This window comes from Drosophila yakuba, unplaced genomic scaffold (genome assembly GCF_016746365.2).
Source record: "Drosophila yakuba strain Tai18E2 unplaced genomic scaffold, Prin_Dyak_Tai18E2_2.1 Segkk5_quiver_pilon_scaf, whole genome shotgun sequence".
In the NCBI taxonomy this organism is placed as follows: Eukaryota; Metazoa; Arthropoda; class Insecta; order Diptera; family Drosophilidae; genus Drosophila; species Drosophila yakuba.
The window spans coordinates 1051687-1066301 of NW_025048824.1; positions in this window are offsets into that span (position 1 = coordinate 1051687).

Sequence of the window (14615 nt, forward strand, 5' to 3'; positions counted from 1 at the left end):
CTCTGAGGTTCGATGGACCGTACCAAATTGTGGATTTCATATCGCCAGTGATATGTAAGATTCGCCACCGGAAGAACAAAAAGGAACGCACGGTACATGTCAGCGACCTAAAACAGCAGGATCAGGAGGAGAATGGTGACAAGAACGGATCCTTCGGAAGGAAGCAGGGAAGGCATGCAGGAGAACGACAACACCTGAGAACGGACTGGGTTCGGCAGCCGTTCTAGCGTCAGGCCGAGACGAGAGTCAACAGGCGCAGATTACGAATCCAACAACCGTTCTAGCGTCAGGCCAAGGCGAGAGTCAACGGAAACGGACCACAAGCAAACCATAATCCTGCCTCAACAACCACCACCAAGGGTAAGGAAGGTCTCCAGCAGTGGGATGTGCCAGAACGACAATACTTGAGAGCGGGCGAGACCCGACAACCGTTCGAGCGTCAGTCCAAGGAACCCACATACTCCCGAGGAAAGGGGAGGGGCGGTACAGCAGTACCGCAAGGCACGCCAAATAAAGCTGCAGGGAAGAAATTAAAGGTTAACAAGGATGAAACGTTTTGTTTATATTCCAACTTACCGCCAAAATTTTGATTACAGTCATCAGAGCTTGGGAAAGGGGGCGCCTCGATCACAAGACGGTCGATCGGCACTCAATAGTGTCAATTAATGGTCAAAAATAGCGGAAAAGCAGCACTTGACGGGTCACACTGCAGAAACACTGTAGAAAACATCGGCAACAATCGATCGACGGGAAGTAGTGTGACCAAATGACGAGGATGCGGAATGCGGGAAGAAGTGTGATGGACGTAATAGAGTCAGAGGAATACGAATGGAATACTGAAAGGAGATCGGCGCTTTAGAACTCGAGACGGAGCTGTGAGCGTCGACGGGATCTCGGGAATGTTCCGCGGTAACTGCAAGGCCGGATTTAAATTTTCCCGCAGAAAGGGGGAGATGTGCGGATGGTGATCGCATGAGAAGGGCCTGCCGTTGCCAGTTACGCAACAAGTCAACGCGTGATAACGAGTTTGGAGACTCTGAGCTGGAGAAAGAGAGTTTGGAGACTCTGAACCTATAGAAAAGAGAGTTTGGAGAGTCAGAAGGTTTAAAGGCGAATAACAGGATAAGTTGAACTTTAGACCGGGCCAAAAATCCGTGGACTTTGGATCCGGAGACTGGAGACCAGAGGGATGAACCGTTAAAGGAGGCCTATATAGGCAGGCCGAACGCTGGAAGCTGGACAGTCGAGGAGAACAAGTACACCAGTCAACAACGCGGAGAACGAAAACAGCAGAGGAGCTACAGCCGTGGTAGTCAATAAGGAGTGAGATCGCTACGTCAAGACGTTTGGGACAAGGAAAGTCTCCGAATTGAGACGCAGGTAACTGAGGTCCAATACGACAAAGCACGGGTAGCCCAGAGGCATTCAACAGGCGATGCCAAACCAAGGAGGGCACAGGAAAAAGCGGCAGGGATTGTGGTGTAGACTCTGTAGGAGGCCGCGTACTTGAACCAGGCGATAGCCTGGTGTGTCCGTGCGATCCAAGCAGGCGTGGTACCGGCGCCACCAGTCCGAACCAGACGTGGGGTTGGCGTTTTGCTGTTCCACAAGCGTTTGCCTTGGGGATCACAGCCGTTAGCAGCCGTGAGTCTGCGTACAACAACAATTCTCAGCCCAAGCGACGAGCGCCCAACAACGAAGGTCCCCGCCACTCAGGACGACGAGAGGGGCGAGCAGTCAAACAAAATCAGTTCGTTTCAGAGTTCCCGGAAATGGCTAAAGCAATGACCCGAAAGAATGGAGCTGAAATAAAGATAAACGATCCTTATTATAATAAAGCGTTTGAAACCTAATTATCCATATTTTGAAACTGACAAGTCTGACTTTTATACTAAAAATACCGTTGAAAACAGCTCAGCAATTTACTATTGCACCTATAATTTGGAATAAGATCATCGTCTTCTGACTTGAAAGCAAACGGTCGTAATTTTTTCTAAGCTCCGAAGTTATTATTGAGCGGTGGTTTTTAATGAGTTATTTAATTATTTTATAATGTACATATAAAAATAAAAACTCCGTTCGCTTTACAAGTGAATCTTTTTTGATTTGAGCACTGTTTAAGCAAAAACCAGTTAAACTATTTACATTTACTGCAATGTGCACCCGCACCCTCGCTCTTGCAAACAAAAACACAAGCTCTAAACGTGCAAGCTGCGCTCTTGGGGTAAATTTAACAGCTCGCTTGCAAGTTGTATAAAGCAAAAAAATTTAGAAGCTGATGTTGTCTAATTGCCGTCGGGTAATAAATCCTAAGCAGCTAAAAATTACTGGTTGGCCGTGTGATAAATTGATGCGCTGGTTTTAGCGGTTACCCAGAGAAGCCACTAGGTAATTGGTGCAAGCCTGAAGCCAATCGTTGAAGCGAATGAAAGGCGATTTATCTGCTCTCTAACTTTGGAGATATTGAGGTCATTAGCGATGTCAACATTTCTCGCATACCATGGGGCGTTGGTGATTATGCGCATCACTCGGTCTTGGACCCTTTGCTCTCTTTGTAAGTGTGAGTCGGACGCCGTACCCCAAATTTGGACGCAATATGTCATTGAAAGGACCACTATCGCTCTGTAGAGCAGCACTTTATTGCTAAGGCTTAGCATGCTCGCTGGTTTTAGCATCCAGTTGACCTTCCTGAGCTTCACCCGGCAAGTTGCTGCAATTTTATAGGTGTTGTAACGAACTGTTCTTCTTGTTTCTGCTCGCTACGAAATGCAACGGCTAGCTCAGAGAGTTTGTTTGTTCGTCCCACCAAATTTATGATTTGTGTGATTGCCTGACCAAGAGAAAACAGATTTTTAGATTTAAACCACCTTTATTCAGCGACTTGATACAGAGAATCCTGTGATCCTCGCCTTCGGACGCGCGTCGTCTCTCCTTCGTCGTCCTTCTTAGCTGGTCCCGCGTCTCCCTTGACGGCGTATTCGTGCCGGCTCGACTGTACTTAGGATGTTATGGGGCAGGATGTATCGTCCGAAAGATCAGCTAGAGCTTCTCCCCGAACCACCTTTGCACCCACTGACTCCACCGTCCCTTGTTGCGTAAGCCAGGCACTCGTCGCCCTTGCCAAAGGACCAACCTGCGGGCTTGGCCAGGGCTTAGGATGTTATGGGGCAAGATGTATCGTCCGAAAGATCAGCTGGAGCTGCTCCCCGAACCACCTTTGCGACCACTGACTCCACCGTCCCTTTCTGACCACGCCAGGTCCTGTTGTTTGCTTCTCCTTCGCTGGTCCTTCCTTGCGGGGATCCTTTTTGGATGCTCGCTTCGACGCAGTTGCACTTTCACTTGTGAGCGTCCCTGTGTAGCTCTCCACGCACTGTTTCGGATCGGCTGACTGCCCGTATGGTACTCCGCGTACTTCCTTATTGTATGGCTCTCCGCACACTTCTCATTTACTGTCTACTGTATGGCACTTTCTTCCTTGAATGTCTACTGTATGGCACTTTCTTCATTGACTGTCCTGGGCTGCGCCGGCGCCGTCCCTGGCGCCGTTATTTCCCTTTTGCACACGGCTCGCTCGGGTCCAAGGTCCAAACATGTCCCGTTAGTTCACGGTGCGTCCTCTTTGTGCCTGTCCAAAGTCCGCACCGTTACCGTAAGACCTCGGTGCCCTTGGCGGGTTTGAGTCCAAGGTCCAGCGCGGTACCGTTAATTCACGGTCTCTCCGCCTTGCCGGGGTCCAAGGTCCATTATTTACCGTTTGACCTGACCGCCCTTGACTCTTCTCGCATTCCAGCCGTCTTCGCTGTTGCTACGCCGATCTCCTGCACCCGGATTTGTGGGGAGTTTTAAGACTCCTCACATCTCCCCCTTTCTTCGGAAGCTTTTGAAAAGGATGTTGCTTCCGGCGGTCCTCTGCTTTGGCTCCTCCTTGCATAGGCAACTTCCTCGATCTCCACTCGTCGACCCTGCGCCCTTCGTTCTCAGCCTGGCAGTCGCAGCTTATTAGACCCCGTCGTTCAGCGTCTTGACTGGGCATCTTGAACACCCTTGCGCCTTCCTGATCGCAGCCTCTACGTCTCAGCCTGTTCGAGCATCTCGACGTGGCATCTTGATCCTCACCGTTCTTTACTCCTCACGTCGACCGGCGCCTCCTTGATCTCAGCCCGACAGCCTCAGCCTAGTAGACCCTGTCGTTCGACATCTTGACTCGGCATCTTGATCCTCGCGCCCTTCTCCAGCTCCCTGTATTTGTTGCCGTCTTTAAATTTCCCGCCGATGAGCGCTTTCCATCTCTGGCAACTCCACCGATACTCACCATGATCAAGTTATCGATGTTGGCGACCGGCGTTGCCACTTCCGATTCCTACCGATTTTTCCCATCGCTGAGTGCGCGATCGAGTTATCGATATTGGCGACCGGCGTTGCCACTTCATGTTCCGTAATTCCGATGTTCCGATGTCGTGCCGATTGCTGTCAATAGTGTGACAGCGTGTTGAAAATCAATATCAAATCCAGTATTTGTTGTTCCCTATCGATCTCACTATCGATCGACCGCTATTATCGTAGCGCCCCCATCCCGATTTTCTCCAGACACGTGGATTTCGGAGTTGCAGCTCAATGGAGGTAAGTTACGGAATTTAGTGTAAAAACCGCCATATTTACTCATCCTCTCTTTTTCCAGCTCCTCGGACATGCCATGAAGCCCCTTGATGCTCCAGGGTTGCCGGCCCTGGACACAGGCACCCTGGAGGCCCTTCTTCAGGGATCTCGGATGAATGCCCCTACATGCTCCGGGCGGCTGCCCCTGGTCCTCAAGCGCCCTGGAGGCCTCTTCTTCCGTCTCCGCGCCTGCGGCAGCCTCGCATCGATTTGCCGGCCCGCGTGCCTGGCCCCGCGTCCGATTGCCGGCCAGGCCGGACTACTGCCGCTCGCACCGGGGCCCCTCCTCATCCTGGAGTGGCGGCGTCGGCGTGCGCGGCGGCGTCGGTGGCGCTGGCGGCGGTGTTGGCGTGCGTGGTGGCGGTGGTGGCTGCGGCTGCGCCGGTGGCGGCGTCGGCGTCGGCGGCAACGGCAGCTGCGGTTGCGGCCGCGGCGTCGGTGGCTGCGGCATCTCCGGGTGCTGCGGCTCCGGTGTCGGCGGCTGCGGCTGCTCCTGCTGCTGCTGCTTTGGTGGTGGCGGTGGCGATGGCTGCGACGGCGGCGGTGGTGTCGGTGGCAACGGCGGCTGCCGTGGTGGCGGTGGCTGCGACGTCGGCGGTGGTGACGGTGGCAACGGTGGCTGCGACTGCGCCGGTGGCGGCGGCTGTCGGTGGCTGCGGTACCCACAGCGCCTCCTCCTCCTCCTGCCATTCCGCCAGGCGTTTTTGCCACGCGGCCTTGGCGGTGGCTGCCTTCCGCTCCACCACCATCCGCTCGGACCGTCGCAGCGTGGCGTTCCGCGCGTCCGCGAACTCGCGCATCTCGCGCAGGTCCTCCGACGGCATCGCGTCTCCCAGCCGGATCCGCCCGTGGCCCTGCGTCGCCCGCCGCACGCTGCGGTAGGCCATCCTCGCCTTCGCGCTCCGGCCTCCTTCGTCCTCCTCCGAGGATACCACCGGGGTGACGGTCTCACCCATGTCGTCCTCCTCGCTCTCTGAAGAGAGGGACACATAACCCACGGGTTCTTCGTGGATCGCCTCCATCGCCTCGTCCTCCGACAGCTCCTCCGTGTCCTCCTGGACCGGAGATGGGGATCGCGACACCAAGGGTGACGCCAGAAGCTGGAGGTAGGACTCGGAGTCCGCCCTCCATATCGCTCCGGGCTGTTCCCCGGTGCCGGTCACCCTCACCTCCCGGTTGTTCTCCGCGTTGCTGCTCATCTCGTGCCGACTTGATTTTAAAAGAAAGCCTCTAGCTTTTCCCGCCGCGACGAAACCTCGGTTTTCGATTTACTCCTTTCCGCCGTTATTCCGCGGGGCCTGTACCGGTAACGGGATTCTCCTCCGTGCACCTGCCTCCTACGGAATTCGCAATCGTGTGCGTTAGCCGTTAACGGTTTTCCGGCTGTATACCCTCCCTGTCCCGCTCTCGCGCTCCAACGGGCCTTTTGTGTGTGTGTATGTGTGAGTGATTAACTGCGACTTCCGACTTCTCGATACCCTGTATCGTCTTCCCCCTTTCTTCGCGAAAGGGTTTTATTGTGGTGTGTCGCTCTCGTTGTCCTCTGGCCCCCCGGCGCCCGCGCTTCCCGGCTTCAAATCGCTAATATGAGCCGTTTTTGTCTTCTTCGTTGTGGCGTGTTCCAAAATACAAATCACCGGCGACGTGAATTTCTTTATTTTGAACGGCCCGTCGAACTTCGGTGCCAGCTTTGCCGCGAAGCCCTCAGCTGCTTTTGATATAGGTGGTGCTCCTTGGCCCACACAGTTTCGCCCACCTTGGGTTTCCACGGCCTCCTCCGGAGATTATAGTGGCGCGCCTGATCCTGCGCTGCCTTCTCCATGTTCCTCCGCACCAGTTCGAAGATCTCCTTCAGTTTTCCCGCGTTTTCCGCCGGCGTCTGTGGACATCTGCCCGTTCCGGCCGTCTGTTCGTCGAACAACGCATTCGGCAGCCTCGGTTCTCTTCCCTGCGTTATAAATGCCGGCGAGTATCCAGTGGTTTCTGCCACGCTCGTGTTCACCGCCAACTGCAGCTCTGGCCAGTTCTCGTTCCATGTCCTCTGATCGGCCCCCGTGAACTGCGCGATCATCGTCTTCACGGTCCTGTTGGCCCTTTCGGTCGGGTTTTCTGGCACTCCGTACCTGGCCACTATCCGCTCTCGCACGGCCTTTCGTAGCTTCTCGGTTCACTTGGAGAACCTGTCCACCAGGACCAGCAGCATCGAATTGCCGTGCTTTGACCTCGGCAAGGGGCCCACAAAGTCCGCACATACGGTGGCCCACGGTTCTTCCGGCACCTGTGTCAGCATTTTCCCGGCTGCTTGGAGTTGGTTGGGCTTGTATTTCATGCAGCTCTCGCAGTTCCTCACGTATTTCCTGACGTCTCGGTGCATTCCTGGCCAGTGGTACCTGGCTGCCACCCTCGCCATAGTCTTCCGACTTCCCAGGTGTCCCGCCGTCGGCATGTCGTGGTTCTCGGCCATGACGCGCTGTCTCTCCCTGGTTGGTACACACAGCTTCCATGACACCACATCCTCGTGTCCTGCCCGGTGCGGAATGTGCCTATACAATTGGCCGGCCTCTTCCAGGTAGTCCGGGTACTTTTGGGGCTCCTGCTTCATTTTCCTCCGCATCCCATCTATCCACTTGCACTCCTGCTGTTCGTCCGGTTGCCCTTCTTCCGTTATCCTGCGGCTCGTTTCCTGCAGCGGCTGCCTCGATAGGGCGTCCGCGACGATGTTCAGCTGGCCCTTTCTGTACGAAATCTCGAAGTCGTATTGTTGGAGCTCCAATGCCCATCTCGCGATCCTTCCGGACGGACTCTCGATGCTGTTCAGCCACTTCAGGGCCATGTGATCCGTTATCACTTTGAAATGGTAGCCCTCCAGGTATGGTCTTAATTTCCTGACAGCCCACACTATTGCTAAACATTCCTTCTCTGTTGCAGAATAATTTTTCTCCGCTCCGTTCAGCGCTCTGCTGGAGTAGGATATCACCCGCTCGCCTTGCTCGGAGTGCTGTGTGAGGATAGCGCCCAGCCCGTAGTCGCTGGCGTCCGTCTGTAGCACGAACGTCCGTGTGAAGTCGGGGCATGTCAGGATCGGGTCGGGGACCAACCTAGTTTTGACGGCCTCGAATGCTTCTTGGTGGGCGTCAGTCCATTCCCATTTTGCTTGTTTCTTTAGGAGTGCGTTCAGTGGTTGTACCAACGTTGCAAAATCCGGTACAAAACGTCTGTACCACGACGCCACTCCTAGATACTGTCGCAGCTCCTTAACGTTTCCCGGGGGCTTTAGCTGAGCTATTGCCGCTACCTTCTCCGGATCCGTTCCGATGCCCTGATCCGTCACCCGGTGGCCCAGGTATTGTAGCTCCTTTCGAAAGAACTTGCACTTATCTGCGTTAACTTTCAGGTTTGCCGCCCTCAGCCTCCGGAACACCTCTTTCAGGTTACGCTTGTGCTCTTTTAGTGTCCGTCCGATCACAATTATGTCGTCCTGGTACGCAAATGCGTGTGGCATCATCTCTGGTCCTATCACCTGGTCCAACGCCCGCTGGAACGTTGCCGATGCGGAGTGCAGTCCGAACGGCATTACTTTCCATTGGAACAGGCCCTTTCCCGGCACCGTAAATGCCGTATATTGCCGACTTGCTGCTGCCAACGGAATCTGCCAGTACCCGTCCTTCAAATCCAGACTGCTTATGTATTTCGCCTCCCTTAGTTGATCCAGAATGTAGTTGATCATTGGCATCGGGTACGCATCCTTCACGGACTTTGCGTTTATTTGGCGGAAATCCACACACAAGCGCCACTGACCCGTCTTCTTTTTCACCATCACTATGGGAGAGCTGTACGGGCTCCTAGACGGCTCGATGCACCCCTTTTGTAGCAACTCGTCGACCTTGGCGTTGATCTCCACCTGCATCTTCGGGTTCTTCGGGTAGTAGCGCTGTTTGACCGGTTGATCGTCTTTCATCGTGATTCTGTGCACCGCCACCGTTGACGTCCCTTGGACTTTCCCAAATCTGCTAGCTCTGCCTTCAGGAAGCCGTCTATATCTTCCTCCGCAAAGTCGGTCGTCCTTTCCACTACTGCCACTGACAGCTTCTCGCGTGCATTGCTTCGCACCAGCTGTCCCGCCGGTATCGTTGCGCTCAGACCCGCGCATGCTATCCTGGCTCCAACTTTCGTTAGGAAATCCCATCCCAGTACTAGCGCGTCGATGATGTTGTGGAGGATTAGCAGTTGCATTCTTACGGTCCTCTCTCCCAGTCCTACGTCTACTTCGAGCAGCGATGTGACCTCCTCGAACCGTCCATCAGCCATCCGCACCTCTCTTCTCGTGGCTACGACCTCTCCCACTGCCCGCAACCTGTCCGCCAACTCTTCGCTAATAAAGCTTGCTGTGGCTCCGGTGTCCATCGTGGCCTTAACTTCCATTCCGTTTATGAGCACTGTGGCGGACAGTTGCCTTTCTTCCGCCTTCAGCTTGCCCATTAATTTTGAGGGGCAGCACCTTGCGAACCCTGGTTGCCCCTCTGAGGCTGGGGTCGCGTGGCGTTTCCCGATCTTGGGCAGCATTCTGCGGTCTTCCGGCCAATTCGCCCGCACGACCAGCAAAATGTGATCGGTCGGTTCCGACACTCCCGCATCCAGTGCTCCTGGCTTCCGCACCTATGGCAGGCTTGCGCTGGGTTTAGCACAAACCCCCGCCGCGCCGGGTCTGGTCCTCGCCCGTTCGTCTCGTGCCTCGACGGTCCTGTGGGCTCCTCTTGGCACCTTCTGCACACCGTGTGCTGTTCCCCTCCTTGGAAATCCCGCTGGTGGCGGGCTCTGTGGGTCCGCTCTGATTCGAACCGCTCCCTCTGGGAGTCCAGTTCCTCGAATTCGTCGGCCAGGACCATCAGAGCATCCAGGTTTCGGCACTCGTATGGGCGGACAAACATCCGTAGAGCCGGAGTGCTGTTCTCCCTTATCCTCTCCAGGATCTCTTTGTGGGACATCCCCAAGGGCCGCATTATGGTCTGCATGTCCACCATGTAATCTTTGAAGCATTCGCCATGCCGCTGCTTCCTCTGCCTGACCTGGTCTGCCAGCTTCGTCATGAAGCCTCTGGGCAGGAAGAATTCCTGGAAGCTATGGATGAACTCTGCCCATGTCTCCCAGAATCTGTTGTTGGCGATGAACCACTTTAGGGCCCTGCCCTTCAGCAGTTCCGGCATCGCTCGTGGGATTTGGTTGATATTCAGGCCGTACGTCATTGCTGACCACTCCACCTGTTCCAGGAACTCCAATGGCTTGTCGTGACCGTCGTATCGGAAGCTCCACTCCCGCACCTGTTTCGCCACCTTTGCGTAATCCGGAGGGGCTACCCTTGCGATGTCTCGCCGATCGCGGCTGGGCTCCCGCCTCTCCCTTCTCTCGCGGCTGCTTTCCCGCCGTTCACTCCCGGTTTCCTGCCTTTCGGGTCTGCTCCCGCTGGCCTCCATCATGCTGTGGACATCGAGGCTCCCCACCAGGCCTTCCACACCGGTGACTTTGATTTCCGGGGCCGGTCTTCTTGCGTACTCCCTTTCCAACGCCTCCAGTATGGCGACTGTTTCGGGCTCGTCTGTGGTCTGCTGGATAAATTCGGAAAGCGTCCTCTGCATATCCTCGACCAACCCTTCGAGCTTAATGCCTTGGGCGCTTGCTATTGCGGGAAAGTCATCCCTCTTCAGGCTGTATAGCCACGATTTCCCCATCTTCTCCTCTGTTCTTTTTGATCAGGACAATCACGGTTGGGCGCCAGATGTAACGAACTGTTCTACGAAATTCAACGGCTAGCTCAGAGAGTTTGTTTGTTCGTCCCACCAAATTTATGATTTGTGTGATTGCCCGACCAAGAGAAAACAGAGTTTTAGATTTAAACCACCTTTATTCAGCGACTTAATACAGAGAATCCTGTGATCCTCGCCTTCGGACGCGCGTCGTCTCTCCTTCGTCGTCCTTCTTAGCTGGTCCCGCGTCTCCCTTGACGGCGTATTCGTGCCGGCTCGACTGGACTTAGGATGTTATGGGGCAGGATGTATCGTCCGAAAGATCAGCTAGAGCTTCTCCCCGAACCACCTTTGCACCCACTGACTCCACCGTCCCTTGTTGCGTAAGCCAGGCACTCGTCGCCCTTGCCAAAGGACCAACCTGCGGGCTTGGCCGGGGCTTAGGATGTTATGGGGCAAGATGTATCGTCCGAAAGATCAGCTGGAGCTGCTCCCCGAACCACCTTTGCGACCACTGACTCCACCGTCCCTTTCTGACCACGCCAGGTCCTGTTGTTTGCTTCTCCTTCACTGGTCCTTCCTTGCGGGGATCCTTTTTGGATGCTCGCTTCGACGCAGTTGTACTTTCACTTGTGAGTGTCCCTGTGTAGCTCTCCATGCACTGTTTCGGATCGGCTGACTGCCCGTATGGTACTCCGCGTACTTCCTTATTGAACGACTGTGCACTCCGCGTACTTTTCCCGATCGACTATGAGGCTGTATGGCTCTCCGCGCACTTCTCATTTACTGTCTACTGTATGGCACTTTCTTCCTTGAATGTCTACTGTATGGCACTTTCTTCATTGACTGTCCTGGGCTGCGCCGGCGCCGTCCCTTATATCGGCTGCGGGAATCCCGTTATTTCCCCTTTTGCACACGGCTCGCTCGGGTCCAAGGTCCAAACATGTCCCGTTAGTTCACGGTGCGTCCTCTTCGTGCCTGTCCAAAGTCCGCACCGTTACCGTAAGACCTCGGTGCCCTTGGCGGGTTTGAGTCCAAGGTCCAGCGCGGTACCGTTAATTCACGGTCTCTCCGCCTTGCCGGGGTCCAAGGTCCATTATTTACCGTTTGACCTGACCGCCCTTGACTCTTCTCGCATTCCAGCCGTCTTCGCTGTTGCTACGCCGACCTCCTGCACCCGGATTTGTGGGGAGTTTTAAGACTCCTCACAGTGTGCTGCCTACACGTGAGGGTCTCTAGGGTGAAACTCTGGTACTGCGCCTGGGGAGATAGAGGGATGATCGTTTCCATTATTTTATTCCTAGGAAGGATTTTGTGCTTCAGAGAGAAATGCAGTGCTGCGACTTATTCCCATTGATGGATGTTTAGCTATTGAGATTTTTCAATAGCTGTTGCGAATAATAAATAGCCGAAGAAAGTTTTGTTTATTTTCCGATACTGTTTATTCTGTTAATTGTTTATGGCAGCTAGGGCCGACCAAGAGCTATATCGAATTCACAAGTTGAGTCTATGCCGAAAAACGAAGAAGTGACAATTGGCGGGACAGACAGCTGAATGCAGCGCCCAAGCTTAATGTAGGTAGACAATTTATTATCGCTCCAGCTCGGAGGGTTTTTATCTTAAAGAGCAGACCGTCGTGCCGTCCTCTTGATCAAAGGTTTCTTTTACGTTTATAAGAGATAGCAGAGCTGTATTGAACATTTTCAAAGGCATCTATAATATGCTGGGTTACACGATGGACTTGTCCCATGGGTTCCGTGGTGGTTCAGAAAACCGAACTGGTGATCTGGAATGGCATCCTGAACGCAACTTACTACCTTCATTCTGTTCAAGAGTATTCTCTCATATATCTTTAAAAATTTGACTAGTAACCTTATTGGTCTGTAGGACGCAACAAGGTTATCCGCTTTACCTGGCTGTGTTATTATCGATTGTTCCAATGTGTAGGGAAGTGGTGGGTTCATAACATGGAGTTGAACAGAAGAACCATAAACAGGGCCTTCGAAGCTCTGTTATAAATTTCGTCAAACCCTGGAACATTACTGGGCTTTACATCTGGGCATGAAGTACCAGTCTTGCTTCAACGTCCTTACGCTTGGCAAGATCAAATGCTTAAAATCGGGATCTAGGACCTCAGCATTTTAAAGAGCATGAGGTGGGTCTGGTGGGTTTATTAAACTTTTCCAGCTAGTTGAGGACTCGTTATCGATATGGTAACTTCGAACAAAGAGGTCAGTGGCATCATCTTTGTCCTCAGGAGAGCTCAGGATCGTGTTGTTGCTAACATGTTCGTTAACTGCCGCCTGAAGCCGTGGGATATTCGCGTTTTGTGAAAGGATATCCGTCCTCCTGGAAAGCTTGTGCGGTGCAGTACTTAGTTCGATTACCAAGACCACATGGTCAGAACTTAGTTTCGATTTTTCCTTGATAGAGATAGGCTAAGAGCGAACTCCTCCATAGATGGCAAAATCGATTGCTCAGGGCGTACGTTGGTTACGTTAGTTAACGCTTGGCCCTTCAGTTGCAGTCAACCAACACTCTTTGAATGTTAAAAGAGCCCCACAGTCTATGGTGAGCATTCCTATCTCCGGCATTTATAAATTTGGTTCCTAGTTCCCTAAATAATTCACTGAAGTTATCCCTGGTGGGTGAAAGTTGTGAGGACATAAATTAACGCAAGAGCGTCTTGGCCCGTTTTAACCTTGACAGCGACACATTGAGCACTTTGATGTTCCATTGTAAAAATTTGATAATATTTGAGACAAGATTTTATGAGAACTACAGAGTTCCGACGGTGGAGATCAGCTGGTTGACTTGATTGGTAAATGTCATATCCATGTAACTTAAGGTAAGTCTGATTGCACGCCGATTTTGAGTCTAATCTGACTCATGGTTGGGTTTGATGAACGGGGAGAAGAACAGAGATTGCTTGAGGAGTTCCTGGTGCGTGTTGAGATATTAGGTCAACATGGACATCACCATTTGCTGAGTTCCAAGGGTGGACATTTTTTCATAAGATCGCATGCACATTTGTTCTTAAAAAAGGTTACATTTTGGATGCAATCAAAGGTATCTCTAAATTATCGGCAATCCCAAAGCTTTTTAAAAATGGTATAAAGGCATTTAAATTGATATCAGTTAAGCATTTGACTAAGCTAATCAGTCACTTCTAGTAAGGAAACATGATATATTAGTTTTTCGGTTGATCTTTTAAAATGGAATTTAAGTTATTTGAATGGCAGGATGCAAAACTTTTATTTCTTTTATTCTTCGAATCACATCCGGCGTCCAACACGGGAGCCCCCTTGGATAGCTTTTTTTACCTTATTTATTAATAATCTTATCCTTGTAATAAGACCTTCGGCTGTAATCCCCAATTGGCCGACTAAACTTCTCTGTTCTAAGCAGATTCACCAGAAATTAGAATCCCATAATTTTCAATCACTGTTTTAGTTGCATGACCCTTTGAGGACTCTTAAAACTCCCCAGTGCTTATATACGGAAGAATGTTAAGGCCAACATTGACACCGGCGCAAACGATAGTTTTGTTAGCCAAGAGCTAGAGGACAGATTGCAGCCGGCGGGAAGGGTTGAACCTACAAGAAGGGAAGTGGGGAAGGCAGGTAGATGATGAAATCACCTCGCAGATCGAAGTGGTTATAGGACTCGGAGAGAGGCCTGTAAGGCCCTAATACTCAGTTGGGACTTCCTAACAAGAATGGGAGCGGGGATGGAGTGCGCAGGGCGCAGCATGGCAATACTTGGAGGCCCAACGGGTCAAGCGAGAGATGGTCAGTAGTCACGATACAACCAGCAGTTGTATCAGTTGATGTCGATCATTATGAAGTTCTTCTTTCGCGTATGCTCCAGTGAGGAAATTGGTGTTAATAGTCTAGCTGATCCAGTACCCTTACTGCTAAGAGTACGCTAGATGTTCCGTATGTTACTGTAGTCGGTTGGTAGTGTTCGACTGAAGTGTGTTTATCTTCTTTCCATATGATACGCTGATAGTCGCAATGATTGGAAACCAGCCAGGTTTGTCGATACCTTTTAACAACAGACTGTGAGGGCGGTTTTAAACCAAGTATTCAAGATTTCGATTTGATATCTAAAGCGATAGCTAGTGGAGTTCCAGGTAATGGATTGGCAGCACATTTGTCTAGGATAAGTAATTAACATTTCCTAACGCGAGATCACCCGAAATACAACTCTGCT